The sequence below is a fragment of the Pleurodeles waltl genome, chromosome 8, assembly GCF_031143425.1.
Source record: "Pleurodeles waltl isolate 20211129_DDA chromosome 8, aPleWal1.hap1.20221129, whole genome shotgun sequence".
NCBI classification, from domain to species: domain Eukaryota; kingdom Metazoa; phylum Chordata; class Amphibia; order Caudata; family Salamandridae; genus Pleurodeles; species Pleurodeles waltl.
The window spans coordinates 34,946,926-34,971,116 of record NC_090447.1 but is presented as its reverse complement, the minus strand read 5'-3'; the positions used below and the strand labels follow the sequence as shown (position 1 = coordinate 34,971,116).

The 24,191-nt window shown below is 43.6% G+C and overlaps 1 pseudogene; it reads right to left on the bottom strand.

Annotated features, from left to right (window-relative positions):
• Nucleotides 1–5,932: 5,932 nt before the first annotated feature.
• On the bottom strand, nt 5,933–6,877 carry LOC138249355 (olfactory receptor 56A1-like; annotated as a pseudogene).
• Nucleotides 6,878–24,191: the final 17,314 nt, after the last annotated feature.

Sequence of the window (24,191 nt, the reverse complement as noted above, 5' to 3'; positions counted from 1 at the left end):
GTTTTAAAAAATGTACAGAATTACTAAGTTTCCCGAGGTGCCAGCTGAGCTTGGGCACAAAATCCAAAGCTACACACTTTGCAGAAAAAAGGTCAGTTTTGGTTAGAAAAAAATGAAGTATTCAGGTTGTGTTTTGGGACGTTTCCTGTTGTGGGCCTTAGGCCTACTGACATATGTAAGGAACCATTTTTATTGGCAGACTGGGTGAATTGTCAGCGGAAGGAAGTGTGTGGCTCCCCACTGATTCCTCAATTTTCCATCACAGAAATGTGGTGAAAAGGGGTTTTGTCAAAGTTTGATGTTTGCAAGGTATTCTGGGTAGAAAATGCTGCTGGGGTCTTGGCAAGTCACCCCAATTTGGATTCCCCTAGGTGCTTCGGTTTCACAAATGTACAGGTTTTCTAGGTTTCTCTTGGTGCCGGCTGTGCTAGGACCAAAATTCACAGCTACCCCTATTTAAAAAAGGGTCAGTTTTCAGTGGAAAAATGTGATGCCTAGATTTTGTGTTTTGGCCAATTTCCTACCCCAGGTTCCAGGCCTACACACACAAGTGAATTGACAATTGCATGCATGTGGGAGCATAGAATACTAGAACATTTATTAATACCAATTGGATTTTGCAGCATTAATGCCTTTCCAATGTAAGCTAGTGTGTAAGAAAGAAGACATTTTGAAAAATACCATTTGAATCATATGGCAGTACCGGTACATGCAAATCCATAGATGTACAAATAACACTGCTCCTAATCTCCATATCTTGTTCCCATTTCATTAATACATAGGTTTCTTTGATACACATTTTTCACCCTGCATATTTCAAAATGTAAATTGGACTATTCTCGAAACACAAAGAAAAACCATTGCACGGTCCAACTCAGTTGTTGGCTCTTCATACCTTGGGTTCACCTACAAACCCTATATATCACCACAACTAGAATGGTCTAGCAGATGTAATGGTGTATTGCTTTTATAAATCGGCCATTGTGTCAAAAAGTTACAGATTAAAACATTGTCATAAATGGCTGTTTTTCCTACTCATTTTCAGAATTTCTTCATTTCAACAGTTAGTGTCTTTGGGAAAATTTTGAGGGATCTACACATATTATCCCCATGCTGAATGTGAAATGTTATCTACTATTCAGAAATCTATAACTTTCCTGGATCATCCATGGCATCATTCTGGCTTACACCATAAACTGTAAGTAGGTTGAGAGCACACAAAAAATAGAAAGAATGGTCTGCCTCTTTGAAAAATGCCAAAATTGTGGAATTTTTGTATTCAATGCTGCATAAACCGGGAAGATGGGGATGAAGAACTGTTTGCTTGTGCAATTTTAACAAAATAAAAACAGACAATTTTAGACAGAGCACTTTTTTCCCCCAAAGTAGCTATAATTTGTCTATCCTTTCTCGGTCCCCTCCAGGGGAAACCACAAAGCCTGGGAACTTGTAGAATCCCCAGGATATTGGAAAAAGCACACACATTTTGTGTGGATAACGTATGCGGAAAATAGTTATGGAGCCCTACGCATCAGGTACCCCAAAAAGACAAAAAAGGTCTCAGTGCTGGGGCAGGAAAGCCTCAACAAATAAGAGGTTAACAGGTTATGGATACTTGGAGCAACAAAATAGCCTTGACTAGGGAATAGCATTTAATTTCAAGACATCTGTTGACAGTAATATTGGACTTTATATACATTTAGACCTCTAACGTTCCTATGTATCTGAGGTTTAAGAAATCTTTGATCCCTTACTTAAAGATTAAAGATTGAGCCAACAATATAATTTCATCCCATGAATACATTTATTTTCCTTGTCAGATTGCTTAAGTATGGAACTATAGGATGAAACTCATCCTCATCTATTACAACATTTGGATATGTAATCACAGGAAAAGTATATAAAAGCAACAGTGAGGATGTCTGTCACGTCCTCTCTGAGAGGAATACAAAGGATTTGGTCTCACAGAGAAGGGCTTTGTAGCAGATTAAATTATGTTTTGGATACTTCATCCCATGAACCTCTTCACTGTCCATTATTTAATATATCAGCAAAACATATTTGGAATAAGTGTTCATATTTGATCAGAGCTACAAAGAAAATTGTTTTAAATACAATACATTTTACAAATTTAGAACTATAAGGAAGGGTTATTTACATGGTCACCAAAACTTTTTAAAGATCAACAGGACAAATTAAGATCACATTGTTTTAATTCATATTTACATTTTTAAAAAGTCTGAGCATTTTTTAGGAAGCATGAGGATATATTTTATTTACACACACATTAGAAGCTGAAATCTCTAGACCGTAGGGTTGTGCAAAACTTACATAAATTAAAGCAGTGTAATTACATGAAATTACCACAAAATTACCTGAAAATAGGAGAAATTATGGGAAATGCATCTTGCACTCAAAAAATACTCAAAATGTCACTTCAAGTAAAAAATGAAAATCGAAAATGTAATTTCAAGTTGATTTCTGGCCCTTTACATACAAAACACTGCTGCTTTTATTTGGATTTGTAGTGTGTGCACAACAATTACCTTAACAGTCTGTTCTAGTAAAAAATCTACTTCAAATGCTTGGTGGCTGCCATCATTAAAGGACCTGCTGCTTACATTTAAAGCACTGCTGCATACATACAAAATATTACCCAAATTGTTCATCTTGAGTTATAATTTCTCTTTATATGGGCACCTTGTTAGGGGATGTTTTCTAACCTCAGTAATTTTGCATGAATTTCAAAATTACACTAATTATGCTGGCATGATTGAAATTTCAACCCACGCCTTGTAGGCAGTCCCGGTTTTGAGCAGTTTGAGGTACCGAAGCAGACTGAGATACGTTGATTTGCCAGGTTATTCAGTGTGGTTAAACTGGGAAACTGAAATTATAATTCACATTTTATTATTTCAAAGTAATTCTGACTACTTTTCCCAAAGATTAATAAATCTCTATTGCAAAGCCCCTGAGCCTGAATATCAGATTTTCATGTGAAACTCACTCTTTTTTCCATGTTGCGAGGCCTGGGTCAAGGCATTGCAGCTTTCCCAGGAAGGTCGTACAAATGCCATACAAGAAAAACTGGTTTGTACCACACGTAGCTGGTTGACACAGTGAAATGGGTTCATTTGGACCTCACAGTAGATGTCAGGCTTCATGGATCCCTGCCCAGCTACAGAATCCGGGAGGATTCAGAAAAGCAAAAAAGTGCTAAGACCACCAAACTCGTGGTGGAAGTCTGACCAATTCTGGTGTTCGGACTGCCAGGAGACTGTTGCAACCGCCAGGATCAAGGATCCCAATGAGTTGGTGGCGGTGAAAGTTGTGGTTAGCCATGGAGGTGCCGAGTTAAGCACTGCTGTGCTGATCACGACTTTCCTTTCCACCAGCCTTTTCATGTTGGGGTCCCCGCCATGAAAAGGCTGGTGGAAAGGCAGAGTGGAGACCACAGGGGGGGCCATACACTGCCTGCGGTCATGTCATGGGCAGTGCAGGGACCTCCCTGTCAGTACCCTTGCAATGCTCATTGTCTGCTATAGAAGACAGTGCGCATTCCGAGGGCGCTGTGTGCGACGGCATTGGCACTGGTCATCCTGGCTAAAACATTGTAATATGATGGCGGTGAGACCACCGGCTTGATGGCCACCACCCTACCAACGTATTGGAGTTTGGGCGGTTCAACCACTGAATTTGTAATGAGGCCCTAAATCTGATGCTTAAACATTGGACTGGGGTGAGGTGGGCAATCTATTCCATTGGTGAAGGTACCTCATTAAGTGTGCAATAAGCTTCCTCTCACAAGACACTTTGGTGCCAAAACTGGCAGCCTCAGTGGCGCTCAACATAGCTGACTTTGTGGGACCCATAGCAGCTTCAGCCTTGCACCTTGTCTCACTGGAGTACTTTGACTTCCAAGAAGTAGACTAAGTCAGAAGCTACAATCTATGACTGGGATGACCTACTTGGTGTATTTGGCCTTTGCTATTTTGCCATTACCCTGACTTCTCACCTAGATCACAGCCAACCGCAAAATAACATTTTCAGGTAGTTTACTTTTTATAGCTGATTTTTGTCTTACAAATGTATAAACTCATATATGTCCTCCTATTCAATTTTATTTTGTTCTGGTGTATTTTTGCTTATAATAATGTTTTCCTCTTTTCCCTAATTAGTTTGAAAATGTTAATACGTTTTTCTTCACATTTCAGTTGTTAGTACAGCTTGAACTTAACATGCATTTCTCTATGGAATTGCCTGCTGTTTTTTTACATCTACCAGAGGTTAAGTAAAGTTAAACTGAGGTTTGTGTTAAAAACTAAACATGGTCTATTTATCAACTTGGTAACGATCCCACGCATTCAATATTAATGACCCACGTTTTAACATTGAACATGTATTAGAGCATCTTAAGGTCAATACCAAAGCTTATATCAATAACATTTATGAGGACTAGCATAGTTGTATTTCCAGTGTGAAGCATGCCAATATTCTATACACTGTCTATAGTCAGAGGGATGTGGATGCAGTTGGCTGTGTGGTTGCAGGTGTCCCGTGATGGAGTTAGGATAATTTTGTGCTGCATCCCATCTAAAATTTGGGTATAACTAACACACTGAACTCTTATCAGATATATTCTATAAGCAAATTAATCATTTGTCAGATCACATCACAAACACAGTTGCTGCTTTGAAAGAAGTGGACTTAGAATCGAAAGTCTGAAAACATGAATGACAAATTGTATCACAAGCTTGTGTATGTAATAATCATTTGATAGGGATGAGATGAAAAAGTATGGTTAATATTCTGCTGTTCACCGAAGATGGTTGTACTGTCCGGAGCCATATGGAGGATCAATAGTTGTTAGACATTTGTTGGGTGGACAAATTAAGTCCATAGTCTCTTGAGGGTGTATTTCAGGACCATTTATATACTTGTATTATTTTTTTTACAAAAATGAATTTGGGGGGTTAGCTATCCATATCTTTTAAAGAACCTCTTTTGCTTCTTATATAGAGAGCTCAGGGTTATATCCGTGTTTTGTTCAATTGAGGGGCTAAAAGTCTTTGCAACTATTTTGTTTTATTTGACAATTGTGACTACACTGTGAGCTGCTTTCTCCCTAATGAAAGGTATAAGAAGACACTAAAGCATCTAATTTATGTACCTAAGAGAAAAATTGTTCTTGGACTGAATCCAGATGATGACTGGTATATAAAGAAGCATGATACGTGGTTCTAAAATGATTTGACTCATCTGCTTGGGGGATGGGATACTGTCTTTAATAGTCTTACTTTAAAAAAAAGTATTGGGAAGTTCACTTGTACAAAGGATATCTTGCTGTTATTACTATGAGGGATTACTGTAAAGTGATAAGGAAATTCAGTTGCTTTGTATTTGTTAAAATAGGGAAAGGTACATAGACTTCTGAAAGTAGGCTGGGCAGAGAGACGAGCACTTTGAGAGGAGAAATGAAGTGAAAGAAAGGTTAGAGGAGAGTAGATATTATGAAAAAGAGAATGGAGTCAGAGGTTTGGTTGGACATGAATTAGGTGATAAATGGGTTTAAGAGAGAACAGAGAGATTAAAATAAAATTGGATGGGTCGGAGAGAATGCATTGGTTGAGATTGAATTAGCTGACCTAAGAATGTGAATGAGAGTAAAAGAGCAAAATAGATCAGACAGAGAAAGAAAAGGGTTAGATAGACAATGGGGTAAAGTGAGGCTGAGAATAGGGAAGGTGTCAGTGAATTAAAAACTCATTACAATAAACTGCAAATGAAGGCAACACAAGGGTTTGCTCTTCATGTTTCAGAAAGCATACCATTATTTTTCCTTCCATTTCTGGAATGCATCTTTCTCATGCTCCCTCTTCTGGAGTACAGAGGTCCTTAGAGAAACTTCTACACTAGCATGTCCTTTTTCTTCCTAGGATCCATTGTTATTTTGAAGCCCTATCAGTTTCATGAGACCCATTTTGACCTCTTTGATCCTTAAGCCATAAACAATTGGATTGAGGGCAGGTGGGACAACAAGGTGAAAAACATTGAGCAAGATGGAAACATCTGGAGGGATGCTGTTCTCCATTATGTTTGTGAAAATTAAAACCAAAAGTATAGTGTAAAAAAAAGAGACCAAAATTAAGTGGGGGGTACATGTGCTGAGGGCTTTTGCTGCAGCTCCTTTTGCCTGAAGCTTAAATACGGCCCGCAATATCATGCAATAAGATATGAAAATAAAGATTAAGTCACCTCCGAGGAGGATGAAAGCAAGGACGAGCTGGTAGACTCTATTGATTTTACTGTAACCAAAACCAAGGGCTGACACTGATACAACACTGCAAAAGCAATGCTTAATAACATTTGCAGAGCAGTGAGGAAGTAGGGCAGCAAACACTGGGTATGGTAGAGTCAAGAGGAGGTCCCTAAGCAAGATAAATGCAATTGCCTTTGCAATAAATCTGTTAGTGATGATTGAAGGATATCTCAGGGGGTAGCAGATGGCTTTGTACCGGTCAAAGGCCATTACAAGGAATGTAGCAGATTGTGATGCAAAGAAACCATTACGATGTACATTTGAATAATGCAAGACGACACCTCAATTTCCGTCCATTTGAACCAAAGGATACCCAGAATTTTGGGGACACTGGATATAGAGAGAATCATATCGATGACTCCGAGGAAACCAATTAAATAGTACATAGGTTCATGGAGACGCTGCTCTCTTCGTATGACTGATACTAGCAACTAGAGCTGAAAAAAAAAGAAGAGCAAGAGGAATAGAAAGCCAGTGCTGCCAGCTCTGGTAACTTGGAAAGCAGATCATCTGTAGATGTGTAATTTTAACAGATGAGGTTGTGTTGATAGAGCTCATAATTTCAGTTGAGGCAAGTCAATATCTGTGGAGAGAATAAGAAATGTATAGAAGGCTTTCAGTATTTGTTGATTTCAGATTGAGATAATATATATTCTTTTAATGTTTATGAATTCAAATTCATTTCTGCTCTATATTTACAAATTTATAATAAATTAATACTATCAACTAAAATGGCTCTGATGGTGCGGGGTTGAGGGGGTGTGGTGGAAAGCTCAGGTCTGCTTGTAATGGTGAAGTGAATGATGTTTTGGTCGGTCCAAGTTAGCTCTGTTGTGTGGGAGAATTTGATTCTGTAGCTGGCTGTAAAAATGGGATCCAGGGTGTGACTTGTGGTAACTTGGTCTTTGATAATTCAAAATACTGAAAAGCAATGGTAAGTATGAATGTTTTCTGACCGGAATACAGTAGCAAAACATTCATATTTTATCAACTCTGTAGAGGAGACTGTAACCCATTCACAAATGGGAAAGGGTCCCCAAAGGCCCCTTCCCATTCGTGAATGTGTTGAAAACATTTTTTAAGAACATGCAGTGGTCCCACAGACCACTGCCTACTTCTAAGAATGAAAAGAAAACTTTTCATTTTGTTTTTGTAATGCATCCCATTTCCCTTGGGTGCCATGGATAGCAGGGGGCCATCCAGCACCGTGGTTGGCATGTGCCACGGACAGCACCTGGCCATCCTGGCACCCATCCATGGGGTAAGTGCTAGCGCTCCCCCACTGAACTGCCCCACACAGTTCCTCAAGCAGGGATGGCAGCAGAAGTGCCTCTGCTGCTACCCCTGACCTCCCAACGTCCTCTAATGACATCAGTGTGCACCGCACACCTGCATAATGAGACGTCGCTGCCCAACCTTTTCAACTATGCAGGAAAGAACTATTTTGAATTAACTATTGTACACCCACGATATCCAAGCTAGGATATATTTTCACTGACTTCCTTCACCGATTAGTTTAAATCCAGAATACCACTCAAAGTAAAGCTCCTGATTTAACTGCTATTTTAAAGACAATGGCATGCCCATTATGCAATTAAAAACAATGGGGCATATTTATACTCCATCTGCGCCGAATTTGCGTAATTATTTTTACACAAATTCAGCACAAAAGTAACTCCATATTTATATTTTGACGTTAGACACGTCTAACATCAAAATATTGGAGTTTGCAACAATTTTTAGATGCCTGAATCTAACCTTGCGTCAATGAAATGTAAGGTAGGCTTTCCCATCTAAAAAATGGTGCTAAGCCCAAAGCCCCATAATTATCTACCCGTGCTAAAATGTTGCACGGGTGGGAAGAGGACCTAAATAATGGTGCAAAGCTTGCTTTGCAGCATTATTTAACACCTGGGTCAGGCCAGGGGTTAGAGGACCTGTGGACCCATTGCCATGGTTTAACACCATGGAATGGGTCCACAGGTGCCCTCCTCAAGCCCCAGGAACACCCACACCCACACCAGAGGGACACAGGAGGAAGGGGGACCCCATCCCAGGGAAGTAGTTTAAGTATAAGTATTTTCTTTTAAATTGAAGTGCCATCGGGGTACCAACTCGGGGCCCCCTGCATGGCACTGGGTGCAATGGCTATGCCCAGGGGACACTGGTCCCCTATGCTGGCCATTGGGGTGGTGGGCATGATTCCTGTCTTTTCTAAGACAGGAGTCATATGGTATAGATGGTTTTGCATCAGAAAATGATGCTAGGCTTGTTAGAGGCATTTTTTGCCTCTAACCAGCCTAACATCATTTTTTGGTGCAAAACCCCCTTCTCCCATACTGCCACCCCCACCCGGCTATGTCATTTTTTGTTATGCTAGCCCACCCTTTGCACTGGGTTGCACTAATACATAAATATGGCACAAGCTGGCACTCAGGAATGGCGCAAGCCGGTGCTAAACCTTTTGATGCAAAACTGTTTTGCATCAAAAAGTATAAATATGCTTCTAAATCTTCGAATAAACCTCATAAATCATGTGACAGTGTTTCCATTGCTAGTGGAGACTCTTCGCAAGATACCACTTCCTTTGACTTCAACCTTAATTTGACAAACACAGGTTTAAACTCCTGACACTAGATCCAAAAGGTTATACACAAACACCCACAAAGTCCCTCGTCAGGACTTCCACGTCCTTCAACCACACACCAGTTATGCAGATGAACCTCTTCTGGAATCCAACTTACACCTGCCTGGATTCACACAGTTATTTCTTCCCAGGACTACAACTCCCATCTGCCTAGCTCAGTTGCCCTAGATGGCCTTCTTCTGGACTCTAGCTCTCACCTGCTTTAACTTCTACCTGACTAAGACATTAACTCAAGATAATCTTTAGCTGGAGAGAAGCCCTCTCCTGTCCAACAGTCACACCCCACCTCTCTCAAGTGTACCACGTACACAGCATATTCACACACAAGTGTATTCTTCAAGAGAAGAGTCATACAAGGTCTCCCACCTGAATCCTTCAAACCTCCCTAAGGATTCTAAGTGATTATCGCATTGAACTGAATCTGTCTCTAAACATCTCAGCTACTCAAGCTCTGTCACAAGCCATTAAGCTTATCTCTGGATCTAACAAGAGAGATGTCCTGATTTGTACTCCATTGACTCTTGACTCTTTGGGTAATGATACACTTCAAGAATATGATAGTTAGTAATAAAAAACAGTGGAAGGGAATGGGTCAAGAGAGGAACGGGGGGACAGGATCACCACTCTGATTTGTCACACAGCAGGCTTTGTGATCTACTTGGACTAAAGTGGATACATTTAAAATCAAGACTACATATCTTAAAAACCTTGATGAAAACTTTTTCCATAACAAAGGATATATCTCCAGATTATGTTTGAAACTCTGAATCTCTCAGAAATGTTGCTAAGCTCTTGTATTCCATGAACTGAAACATGGAAAACATGTCTTAGAGCAACAGATGTGTGTTTACTTGAACCTTACTCAAATCTTTAGGAAGTGCACATACCGCTTAACTCTTCAAGCTGTCTGGTTAGGAAACACATTCAGGTTTTTATTTAAACTGAAAATATAATAAACATGCATTAGGTTATATGGTGTGGATTCTATCTATCTATCTATCTATCTATCTATCTATCTATCTATCTATCTATCTATCTATCTACATATATACATATATGTATACATATACAAAAGTAAAGATAGATAGATAGATAGATAGATAGATAGATAGATAGATAGATAGATAGATAGATAGATAGATAGATAGAAAGATAGATCTACATATCTCAATATATACATGCATATATACATACACACATATAGGTAGATAGATAGATAGATAGATAGATAGATAGATAGATAGATAGATAGATAGATAGATAGATAGATAGATTGATAGATCACTGTCGTATGTAAGATTATATATATCATGATATATATCATCAGTCCTTAGATGGTTTGAGAATTCTAGAAATGGCTCAAGTATTTTCAGAATCCAACAGTGAAGCAGATATGTATACTTTATACTCCTATACTAATCAAAGGGATTGTTCAAGTAGCACCAACATTTCAGATGCATTACCTGCCTTTCTCTCGCCAGAATTTACACAGCTCTTGTATACTCAGAGTATTGTCCTCAGCGGGTAAGCAGGATCAGAGGGGTAAGTCAACACCACAAGTCATGACAAGCCATTAGCCTATACTTCAACAAGGAGAGGAAGGAGAAGTTAGAACTGGGGAGCCTTACCATCTCTCAGACACAACAATTGAATAACCAAAGTAACAGGATGGCCATAACATGCACACCATGAAAGAGGTTGTAGAGGTCATTACTACACACAGCCATCCACCTAAATGCTACCATTATCCTTCTTATTTTTATCCTTATCAGGAGGATCATACTTAAACAATTGCATATATGGTTACATCTTAGGTAATTTTATCTCCTCCCATCCCCACAATATGGAAGAGATCCTACATCACTGGTTGAGCCCACCCCAATGCAGCCATTCATAGGATGCAGGCCCAGTGATGAAGCATTCCAAGATATAGCTTGGGGATGAGCCCTTGTATAACCTCAAGATTTATGTAAGCAGGGTTTAGAACTTGAATCTTTTGATTCAATTAACTTAGGAGGACCTTAGCGTATTTAAACTATTAACTTACATACTCATAAAGCTCTAATAAAATAATAGTAAGGTACCTGTTGGACCTGGCCTTTTCTGCAGGATCATTCCCAAACTGTTTGGCTTATCCTGCCTTTTTTCTGAACAAATTTATGTTGGCTTTTAGAACTATGTGCACTATACCTCTCTTAACTAGTGCTAAAGTGCATGTTCTCACACCTCAAAACATAGTAACACTGGATTATACCTAATTGGCATTTGCAAGTTACTTGTAAGTACCTATTAAAGGGACACTACATATACACAGGGCCTGTAAATAAAATTATACTTGTGGGCCTGCATCACTAATTGTGTCACCCGCTTAAGTAGCCTTTTAGACATCCCTCAGGTCTGACATTGCAGCCTGTTTATGCAGTTTCAAACTGCTATTTCAATCTTTCAAGATAAACCCATTGCCAACCCTAAACCTTCCTTCTTAATACATGTAGGTCCCCTCTAGGCTCTGGACAGCCCAGAGGACAGGATTCAGTGTACTTAAAAAGTTGTGCAGGGTGTTCCTACTGCCTCTATCCATGATTTGATATTGGGATGAAACATCTCCAGGGCCTGGGACTGGGGGGGGAGTTCTTTCCCTGAAAGAAAAGGTGTGCAGCTGAGTCCAAAATCTCTCTCGCTGTCACATTTGAGTCTAGTTTCTGAGTGCTCAGTGATTTCAGATTGTATATTCAGTGATGGATGATATTATGTTTTGTACTCAAGCTCTGCACAAGGACCAGCACCAACTATAGCCGAGCTGCGTAGCCATACTACCCTGGCTATGCAGCTAGAACTCAGGTTCCTTCTCAGAAGAGGCTTACCTCTTTGGGGAACTACAGTTTGACCAACAGGGTGGGTATTACAAGACACTGCACATTACAGTCAGTTAGGTACTTTATTCAGGTGGATGAATGTACATGACGTCACTCATTTCAATTCACTACAGATGTTTGCTATGAATCTGCGTTGATCAATGTGAGAAAACTGTGCTGATTGCAGAAGCTCCCTTACTTTTTGCCCCCATTTTTCACATTTTGCTGGTGTTTTCCTGACACTGATGGTGCTCTGGGTACTGCTAACCAGTCCAGGGCCTGTGCTCTGATTAAAATGAGTATGCAAATTAGGCTAATCATAATTGACTATGTCAACCTATCCATATATCCTTAGTATATGGTGGGGCATGTAGGTTGAGGGACCCCAGCATATGTGGTGCAACCATTGGTGCACTGCTGAGGTGCCCAGGATAATTTGAAAGGTAGGCCTGCCTTGCTGGCTGCTTTTAAATTAAATTATATGCACATTCGACTTTGGAATTAAAAGTACTTCCAAAATATTAAACTACCTTATTTTTACATATATGTCACTCCTAAGGTATGCCCTAAGTGCCCCTATGGTTGGGTGCCATGTAACTATAAGCAGTGACTTTATTCAATTTTTTTTATAAGCCCTGGTGAGGGAAAATTAGTTTTTCCCTCACTGTAGTGAATAGTCTCCATGGGATAACTTGGGGAGACTTATTTAAATTAATAAAGCCCCTATAAGTCACAGATACCTTGAGTTTGGTATCAAATTAATTGTTAGAATAAATCCCATAACTTGTCATTGTTGGATGTAATATAACTAGTTCAGGTAAAGAGTTCTAAAACTCTACCTGAAAGTTGCCAACTTCAGCTCTGTAGTGCCCTTCCCTGATTCGCCAGGCTGCCTTGATGATGTGTGAAGTGGCCTGGGCTGAACACAAAGGATGTGCCTGGGGAAGAGATCTTCCTCTGCAGATGGTGAAACAGAATGGGTGGGGAGCAGCCAAACTCTTCTTCTAAGGAGGGAAGGACTTTTGGAGCAGCTCAGTACCTCCTCCATTTCCTGCAAGCCCAGAAAATTAGGTCCCCTATTGATGATTGTGAGAGGGCAGGAATGGGGTATGTTTAGGATTTTTAGCCACACCAGTGAGCCAGACCTAACCTCCAAAAATCAGTTTCAGACATGATGGAATTCTAGAGAATGTTGCTGTTAGAAATGAGGTCTTTGGTTGACAGTCAAGCAAGGACACTCACTCTAGTCAGGGTAAAAGAGAATCATCCTCAGCTAACCCCTGCTTCCCCCCTTGGTAGCTTGGCAGATCAGTAGGCTTAACTTCAGAGTGAAGGGTGTAAAGTATTTGTACCAACACGCACAGTAACTTAATGAAAACACTACAAAATGACACAACACCGTTTTAGAAAAATAGGAAATATTTATCTAAACAAAACAAGACTAAAACGCCACAGGACACAAGTCAAGTTATCAATTCAAAAACAAAAAGAGTCTTTATGTAGTTTAAAACACACACTAATACTGTTAGTGTGAAAATGTATCTTGGGTACGTCAAACATAACCCTGCACGGGCGACTGTGCATCAAAAAGGGGTTGCGATGCGCCGATTTCACTCACGAGCGAGACCTTGCATCGTTTCTCCTTTCCTCGGGTCGGGGTGCGTCATTTCTTCTCTCCACAGGAAAGTGATGCGTCGATCCGGTCAGCACTCTTGGGTCCGGGCAGGCCTTGCGTTGTTTTTACATGGCCAGCTGTGCTTGCATTGGAAATCCAGCTGCACGATGATGTGAAAATCACGCAGCGCGGGTCGTGATCTCCTAACCTCCGTCAGTGATGCTGCACGTCGTTTCTCCTGCTCCGTACGTCGATTCTTCGGTCGCGTTTCCGGCAAGCATCGATATTCAGCCGCAGAGCTGGCGGTGCGTTGTTTCTTCCGCCGCAGATCGGATTCGCATCGATCTTTTCCCCGCACAGCGCTCTGTGCGTTGATTTCCTCCTCTTAGGCTGCCAGCTTCTCCTTTCAGGGTCCCAGGAACTGATGGGCACCACAGGGCAGAGTAGGAGTCTCTCCAGAGACTCAAGGTGCTGGCAGAGAGAAGTCTTTGCTGTCTCTGAGACTTCAAACATCAGGAAGCAAGCTCTAAATCAAGCCCTTGCCGATCTTCACAAGATGGAAGGCACACAAAGTCCAGTGTTTGCCCTCTTACTCTGGCAGAAGCAGCAACTGCAGGATAGCTCCACAAAGCACAGTCACAGGCAGGGCAGCTCTTCTTCCTCAGCTCTTCAGCTCCTCTCCTGGCAGAGGTTCCTCTCGTTTCCAGAAGTCTAAAGTCTGTGGTTTTGGGTGCCCTTCTTATACCCAATTTCTCCTTTGAAGTAGGCCTACTTCAAAGTAAAGTCTCTATTGAATGTGAAATCGTGCCTGGCCCAGGCCAGGCCCTAGACACTCACCAGGGGGTTGGAGACTGCATTGTGTGAGGAGAGGCACAGCCCTTTCAGGTGTAAGTGACCACTCCTCCCTCCTAGCACAGATGGTTCATCAGGAAATGCAGACTACACCCCAGCTCCCTTTGTGTCACTGTCTAGTGTGAGGTGCAACCAGCCCAACTGTCAAACTGACCCAGACAGGGAATCTACAAACAGGGAGAGTCACAGAAATGGTATAAACAAGGAAATGCCCACTTTCTAAAAGTGGCATTTTCAAACACACAATCTTAAAATCAACTTTACTAAAAGATGTATTTTTAACTTGTGAGCTCGGAGACCCCCAAACTCCTCATGTCCATCCGTTCCAAAGGGAATCTACACTTGAATCAGATTTTTTAGGTAGCCCCCATGTTAACCTATGAGAGGGACAGGCCTTGCAACAGTGAAAAACGAACGTAGCAATATTTCACTCACTGTCAGGACATATAAAACACATTACTATATGTCCTACCTTAACCATACACTACACCCTGCCCTTGGGGCTACCTAGGGGCTACCTAGGGGTTTCAGACATGTAAGAAAAGGGAAGGTTTAGGCCTGGCAAGGGGGTACACTTGCAAAGTCGAATTTACAGTTTAAACCGGCCACACAGACACTGCAGTGGCAGGTCTGAGACATGATTACAGAGCTATTTATGTGGGTGGCACAACCAGTGCTGCAGGCCCACTAGTAGCATTTGATTTACAGGCCCTGGCACCTTTAGTGCACTGTACTAGGAACTTACTAGTAAATCATATATGCCAATCATGGATAAACCAATTGCATACAATTAACACAGAGAACATATGCACTTTAGCACTGATTAGCAGTGGTAAAGTGCTCAGAGTTCAAAAGCCAACAGCAACAGGTCAGAAAAAATAGGAGGCAGGAGGCAAAAAGATTGGGGATGACCCTGCATAAGAAAAAGAAAATCCAACACAACCCCCTACTGGCCCAAAGCCAGGGGAGAACAATCAATACCTTGATGTACTTCCCTGATTGGGGCAATAGAACAGGGACCCAGGCCCACAACAGCAGGGGCATGTTCCAGTTCTACGCCTTCCTGACTCCAGTTGGATCCCTCTGTCCATACTCTCAGGGCCCACTAAGCTAACCCATGGGGAACCCCTCTCCACATCTGCAGATACCATCTGTGCAGCACCTAACTTTACTTTGCTCACAGATGTATCCCAATGGGCAGATAGTACCATCAGGGCCACCATAGTGGTGTTGCCCACACCACCCCGGGGGTGTGACTCTCGTTCCCCCCAGGGGCAACTCTGTACACCAGGACAGTGAGCCACAGTGACCCCTGACAACTGTCAGGGATGAGAGCCTGACCTCCTCTCCAACCACTGTGACAGTGGAGAGTGGGGGGCGGTAGCCCCAGGTGCCTGGCACCCTTTGACCACTCTCTCTTCCACCAGGTCAGGGATGACAACCTGACCCTGGTCCTCCCCTCTGGGGCTTTGTACCCTCCCTCCAGGAGCAGTACCCCCTGACTCCAAAATTGTCAGGGTGCTTGTAGAAGCTGTCTTGCACAATTCTCCCACCAGTGCAGGGATGTTAACCTGCAAATGGTCCTCCAACCTGGGGTCTGTACCTTCAAGTTGGACCAGGGCCAGGGGTGAGGCTCCCTCACCCTGCCCTCCCTTCTGGGGTCCCGCTCACCCCAACTAGGAGTGGCCCCCCAGAAGACAACATGGTAGGGGAACTGTTAGCAGTAGCCCCTTCCTTTAGGTCAGGGGGGACACCCTGAACCTGGCTTTCCAATCCAGGGTCAGTACCCTTAGATTGCGCTGGGGTCAGGGGTGAGTCTCTCTCTCCCCCCTGCCCCTACTTCCAGGGTTCGGCACCCCTCCTTCAGGGAGAGTACCCCTTGAAATCACATCAGAGGGTGTGCTTGGGCAAACCGCCCCCCCTTCAGGTCAGGGTTTACCCCCTGCACCTGATCCTCCAGTCCAGGGTCCGTACCCACAGTCTGGACCACTGCCTCGCAACCCAGGACTTCCTGGGGGGCATCCCTACCCCCCACCAGGTCAGTTTACCCTCTGAACCTGGTCATCCAACCCAGAGTCACCACCCTGCGGTTGATCCACAGCCTGGCACACCAGGACTTCCTTGGAAGCACACCTATCCCCCATCAGGTCAGAGTTTACCCCTGAACCTGATCATTCAACCCAGAGTCACTACCCTGAGGTTGAACCTTTGCCTGGCACACCAGGACTTCCAGGGGGGTACACTTACGCCCCTCAAGGGACACACCGCCCCCAAGAGTCTGGCTGGCGCAGGTCTCCTGACCTCTGCCCATCTGACAGAGTCTGGATTTCCCAACACAGAAATGGTCTCGCCAAGGTCATTCCGGGGGCGCTCTGCTCTCAGAGCTGACCCCTGACCCTCCAGGTTCTCCACTAGGGTCCACAACCCCCTCTCAACCCTCTGTCTGGACTTCTGCACCCTCTCACTAGAAGTGGTACAGCCCCCCCAAGTTCTCCTGACACTGTGGGGTCTACCTCAACAGATTGCCCTACGGTACAGCTAGGCTCCCCTCTTGGTCTTCCCTCATGGAACCCTCCAGGACCGGGGACCGTATCTTGGGCACCTTCGGCCTCAGCCATCCCCATTCCCTCTCCTCTGAGACTGGACATGGGGTCTCTTACCCATCCCACTACACTGGGACCTACCTGGGATACTACAATCCTTCCCTACCTCACCTGGTTGGGAAATACCTAGACCACTCCTCTCAGGAACACCCCCAAATGCCTCTTCAGGCTCTCTGGTACTCACCCAGCAGTCTGCCTCCAGTGTAAGTTCCCTGGGGTCAGAGAACTCACACTCCACCTGGTGTTGGTGTAGCTCTTGAAAATAAGGACTAAACATATGCTCTCCAGCAATTACATCACTCAGCCCCACACATGAATTAACCAAAGTACCCTTCACCCAACCATCTGCCTTGAAAAAGCACCCCACATCACCCTACTGATACTGGTGAGACAGTACCTGACTGTGCCTGATACTCAACCCACACTCTTCTGGGATGTTTTCACACTCCATAACCAGGACTTCTACCCGGGGGGAACCCCTCTCCCTGTCACTCTCACCTAGAGTCAGTAGAGTGTCCCTCCCACCAGTAGGAATATGATTCCCCATGCCAGTTCCCAAATCCACCTTAGGGACCCTGTGCATCACTGGAGCTACCTCATACCCCTGAACCTCCTGGTGTTTGTTAACTTCCTCCTTCAAGTAGGGCACCACATCTCTGGGCATGGGCACTTCTTCAGAAGTACTGGATACAAGATGTTTGCTGCCACCATCTGAACTGGACTCAGCCCTCATGGCTTCCAGCTTCAGCTCTTCACAGCTCAGCTCTTGAGCTGCCAACCTTTCTTTTTCCAGGGCTAAGGCTCTACTCTCCTCAGCCCTCTCAAGCTCTGCATCTAGCTCTTCTAGGTTCTGGATTCGAGCTAGGAGCCATTCATCTCTTTCAGTTTCCTCCTCCTCAGAATAATCCTTCTCAGAGTAGTCCTCCTCCTCAGACTCATTTGGTGGTGTTGCCTGACAACGTTTCAACTCATACTGAAACAGGGCTGACTCAAGATCCTCCCTTCTGGATTTCTTATTCACAGCCAGTCCCCTTTCCATGCAGAATGCTTTAAGCTGCCAATTTTTATAGATAAATAGGTGCCAGAAATTGACTTCCATTCTGCAAAGGCTCCACAACTAAAAACAAGAGTCCCGAGATATCAACAATATATCCAGGAAGACACCAGAGAACAAAGAGCAGAATCACAAGACAAGGAATATGTGGTCACGTAGTGGTCTGAAATCAAAACAGTAGTGTACACTTAATTACTGTATGTCAAGTACAAATACAAGTCCAAATCCCAACCGCTGATCACCAATGTTAGAAATGGGGTCTTTGGTTGACAGTCAGGTTAAGCAAGGACCCTCACTCTAGTCAGGGTAAAAGAGAATCCCCCTCAGCGAACCCCTGCTTACCCCCTTGGTAGCTTGGCAGAGCAGTAGGCTTAACTTCAGAGTGCTAGGTGTAAAGTATTTGTACCAACACACACAGTAACTTAATGAAAACACTACAAAATGACACCACACTGGTTTAGAAAAATAGGAAATATTTATCTAAACAAAACAAGACCAAAATGACAAAAGTCCACAATACACAAGTCAAGTTACCAATTAAAAAGCAAAAAGAGTCTTTATGTAGTTTAAAACACACACTAACACTGTTAGAGTGAAAATATACATCAAAAATAACCCTGCACAGGTGAGTGTGCATCAAAAAGGGCTTCCAATGCGTCGATTTCACCCACGAGCAAGACATTGTATTGTTTCTCCTTTCGTCGGGTCAGGCATGTCATTTCTTCGCTCCGCAGAAGAGCGATGAGTCGATCCTGTCAGCACTCTCAGGTCCAGGCAGGCCTTGCGTTTATTTTTACATGCCAAGCAGTGCTTGCGTCGGAAATCCAGCTGCACGCTGATCCGAAAACCACGCAGCGCGGGTTGTGATCTCCCAGCCTCCGTCTGCGATGCTGCGCGTCATTTCTCCTGCTCCATGCGTTGATTCTTCAGTTGCATTTCTTGCGAGTGTCGATTTTCAGCCACAGATCTGGCGGTGCGTCGTTTCTTCAGCCGCAGATCAGAGTCGGCTGAACTGGGCTCTTTCTATTGCTGAGGGTCCCCTCTGTCTTCTCTTCCAAGTGGCGACCTCCTGGTTCTTCCTGGGCCAGGGCAGCCCCCCTTTTTCTTCAACTGTGACCTTTGCAGCTAGCAAGGCTTGTTTGCTGTCTTTCTTCAAAGAAACAACTCTGCATCCTCCAGCACTCCGTGGGACATCTTTTGCGCAAAGGAGAAGTTCCTGGCATCTTCTGTTGTTGCAGAATCTTCAGCTTCTTCCACCCGGAGGCAGCCATTTTGCACCTTCATCCGGGGTTTAGTGGGCTCCTGCCCCTCCTGGACACTTTCGTGACTCTTGGACTTGGTCCCCTTCCTTTACAAGTCCAGGAATCCGTCTTCAGTGCTTTGCAGTCTGTGGTGGTCTTTGCAGAATCTCCTATCACGACTTTAGTGTGTTTCTGGGAAAGTAGTATCACTTTACTCCTACTTTTCAGGGTCTTCGGTGGGGTATCTTGGACACCCTTAGTGTTTTCTTACACTCCCAGCAACCCTCTACACACTACACTAGGCCTGGGGTCCCTAAGTGGTTTGCATTCCACTTTCTTATTATATGTTTTGTGTTGCCCCTAGGCCTATTGCATCCTATTGTATTCTACAGTGTTTGCACTACTTTTCTAACTGTTTACTTACCTGATTTTGGTTTGTGTGTATATTTTGTGCATTTTACTTACCTCCTAAGGGAGTATATCCTCTGAAATATTTTTGGCACATTGTCACTAAAATAAAGTACCTTTATTTTTAGTAACTCTGAGTATTGTGATTCTTATGATATAGTGCTATATGATATAAGTGGTATAGTAGGAGCTGTGCATGTCTCCTAGTTCAGCCTAAGCTGCTATGCTATAGCTACCTCAATCAGCCTAAGCATTTAGAACACTACTAACAAGGGATAACTGGACCTGGCACAAGGTGTAAGTTCCATCAGGTACCCACAATAAGCCAGGCTAGCCTCCTACAGCCACTTTTTTGGCGTTATGCCTCCTTGCGGATATTGACCCCTCTGACGCAGTTTTATGCGACAGAGGGGCGTGCAATGGGTTTGCTGAAGTCGTGCCACAGCAACACCCATTGCATTTTCACACTGCCACAGATTTATGAGATTTCGTGAACATGAGGCACTGCCAAAATCTAGCGGCGCAACGAGGAGGGATTCTTTTATTCCTCCTCGTTTTTGCTTTTTCTATGCATGCTGCACTCCGCAGCACGGAAAGAAAGAGAAAAATGCCAGAAATTATTGTTTATGTGCAGGAAGGTGTCCCTTTGAAAATTATGCTTTGGCGCCTCTGTGTGTGCTACATTCTGCAGCACACACAGAAGTGCCAAAGCTCCATTAGTAATTGTTTATGTGCTGGAAGAGAATACCTTCCCGCACATAAACAATCACACCCCTCAATGCAGACATCCTTGCACAATGGTGCAAGGATGCCTGCTTTGGCACTGGCAGCTAAATTTAGCATCAGTTCAGGGGACAACATAGGGGTGTGCCGTATTCAATTAAACATGGCGCATCCCTGCATTTTGAAAATGATGTAGCGTGGCGCTGCCAATTTTGGTGCAGCGTTGCACTCCATCATTTTCCAATAAATGTGGGCCTAATTTGTGATGGAGAGAATACTTTTATTTTGGTGGCTGGGACTTTTTTCTGGCCCAATCCAACCCTGGTCCTCCCACACTGTACCATACCAGGAAATGTTTCCCAGACTCCAAATGTCATTTCAAAAGAGCTATTTAGTATTAAAGCCCTCTTACGAGTGTGGCGGTCTCAAGACCGCCACACTCGTGATAGCTGTCAGACCACTGCAGACAGGGCGGTCAGACCACCCCATTATGACCGTGGCAGATGGGCAACAGTCCGACTGCCGGCACCGCCAGGTTGCCGCCTGTCGACAGCCTGGTGGTCTCGGCGGTCATAATCCGCCAGGGCAGCACTGCAAGCAGCCCTGGGGATTACGAGTCCACTTTCCGCCAGCCTTTGCATGGCGGTCTCATAGCCATGCAAAGGCTGGCAGAAAGGGGGCTTCGGGAGCCCCAGGGGATTCACTTCACTGCCCATGCACTTGGCATGGGCAGTGCAGGGCCCACCATGGACAGCCCGTCGCGTATTTCACTGCCTGAATTACGGGCAGTCAAATGCATGACGGGTCCTTCCACTGGAAACGCTGTTTTTGCCCGCTGGCCCAGCTAAAAACTCCGATTAGGGCAGCCAGCATACCGCCAGCAGTGGCGGTATACTGCCTGCAGCGGCTTCGGCGGTCCTAAAAAAAGACAGCCAAAGCCGTAATGAGGGCCTAAGTGTCTGTGCCTTTTGAGGTTGGGCACACTGTCTGATGAGGTCAAAAAGCATTGGCAGCATAAATACAATCTACACTTACACTGCTACAGCTACATTTGTAGTTACTCTACCAAATGTTTCTTCGTGCTGCTCATGAAATGCTTTTTGTCAGAAATGCATCTGTGGCTTTATTTTAAATACGCAGCACTTCAGAAACACCTCACAATGAATGGCCTGCTCTGTTATTTACAGATGACTTTGATTCATTATTTCTTTTTTCTGTATGCGATCAGTGTTTTAAATGAGCAGGTACTTGCAGTTACTGAGTTTCTACACTGCTTTAATTTAAAAGAGAGAGTACCTCTTCTTCTCACATGCAATAAAATGCATTTTTTGGGAGAATATTGGCAGTTATCTGTAGCACACAAGTATACAGGGGCAGGGTGTACCAAAACGTCTACAATTACATTTAATCATTTATGGAGAAAAGTTGTAACATCTAGAGATGTGCTCCATCTGAGACCTCTCTTTTGTATCAAGGCAAATTGCAAGATTTTTGTTGAGAAAGGCTGTACAGAGATAGGTCAAACATTGTAATTCATTGTTGCCCATCTATAATTCTATATGGCAAGGGCACCAGGGGTGGAAAGACTAAAGCACTATTAAAGGAAACAGTGTTGTGTCCTGGCATGGACACTCAGGTTGATCAGGTGGTTGGAAATGTCATTTGTGCCTAGCCACTGGGACACATGGGCATCAGGCCCCACAATCACAGAAGAAAAGTGCATGGCATCATGGCAGAATGGAGCACCCCCGGCTCCACGACTGTTAGTTATGGTAGACCCATGTGCAAGATTTACTGTCATTACAATGAAATCCATGGTGTTTGAAAGGAACACCCCAAAATGGAGAAGATCCTAGGTCCAGACAGCAGCCTCTCTTCTAAGGTGCAAATTTCAGAAACTACCTGGGGTCTCTGGGTATAAATTACCAGTAGGTCACCTCCATGTGTAATCAGGCTAATGGGGACGTTGAGGTCATAATGGACAGTCGTAACAAGACAACACAAAATTGTGTGGCGCAAAATTTAGATATTTAGCTTTCTATTTACTCTTTCCTCCAAGTGTAGCGCAACATGTTTCATTGCACCTAGAAGTGCTCCCAGAACCATACAACAGCCATAGAATTCATCACTTGTACATGGACACCCTCTTCAACACAAACTGAAAAGAAATTCATCAGACAAATCCACCACTGGTAGATCTAAACTGGGCTGAGATAAAGAGGCATGGTGCTAAAACACACTTAGAAACACCCATACACCCCCTCCCGCAAACACGCACACTCAGGGACATGGCACGCACACACAGTTAGGCACACACAGACATCTGCACAGATCCAAGCATGCACACTCAGGTACATGGCGCTCTGACACACTTAGACACACACAGACAAATGCGTACACCCAAACATGCACACTTAGGTACATGGTACTGTAACACACTTAGACACACAGACACATGCACACTCAGGTACATGGCGCTCTGACACACTTAGACACACACAGACAAATGCGTACACCCAAACATGCACACTTAGGTACATGGTACTGTAACACACTTAGACACACAGACACATGCACACTCAGGTACATGGCGCTCTGACACACTTAGACACACACAGACAAATGCGTACACCCAAACATGCACACTTAGGTACATGGTACTGTAACACACTTAGACACACAGACACATGCACACTCAGGTACATGGCGCTCTGACACACTTAGACACACACAGACAAATGCGTACACCCAAACACACTTAGGTACATGGTACTGTAACACACTTATACACACAGACACATGCACACTCAGGTACATGGGACTCAGGCACACTTTACACATTCGGCCAAAACAGAGCCATTCACCGATATACAAAAACAAGAAAACACACAAGCACATACAAACAAAACACAGGACATGTGTATATGGGCATTTACATATGATTTGTGGGAGCATTTAGGTAAATAGTGTTTATTTGCTGAGAAACTGAAAACACGCTTCGGCACAAGCCCTGTTGACGTTAGCAAATAATTGCTATTTACCTAACTGCTGCCGGAGTGCTCATTCTCTAAGACATTGTGGGAGACGTGCCACGTTCATGCGTGCATGTTCGGCAAGCACCACCGATGCTTTGGAACACATCGGCACCATGGAGAAGTTTTCAAATATACATATGTGTGTGTGTGCGTGCATGGGTGTGTATATATATATATATGTATATATATATATAGAGAGAGAGAGAGAGAGAGAGAGAGATCAGAAGCAATGGTCAAGGCAGCGCACTCAACTTGGGGTGCAGGTGTCTGGGTAGATCGGATCCCCTCATTAATTCCAGAACAAAGTAGACAAAAAGTCGATGCCGCAATACAATCCTCATTTACAAAGCCAATTTTAATTACAGTTGAGCAAACACCACCGCGTTTCAACTCATGCAAGGTTTGATCACAGTTACTGAGTCCTTTTTTCATTACACTATATATACTCTGTAGCCCGTCCTCCCCATCAGGAGGCATTCTGGGACAAGTAGTCCAGTTAAAACTAACGTCACCAATCAGACTTTTTTTCAAGGCATTATTAGTTCTTTTGTGTTCAGCTGCGTCACTGATGTATTCCTACATATTTGACATCACTGAGATATTTATAATTCTAATATGACCATTGACAGGGCCACAATGTTAGTCATATACTCTATATATTTCAGTGAGGTACTGCTGTCTTTGTTATTTGAGTTTATTTCATATTCTCTGAGTTTTACTGACACCCATGTTTCCCCATCTGTGGGCTAAGTGCCCTGTGATTCTATATGTGACCAACCATGGGCTAAGTACCACATGATGGCATTGAGGATTCTGTTATAATCCTCGATATAAGATGT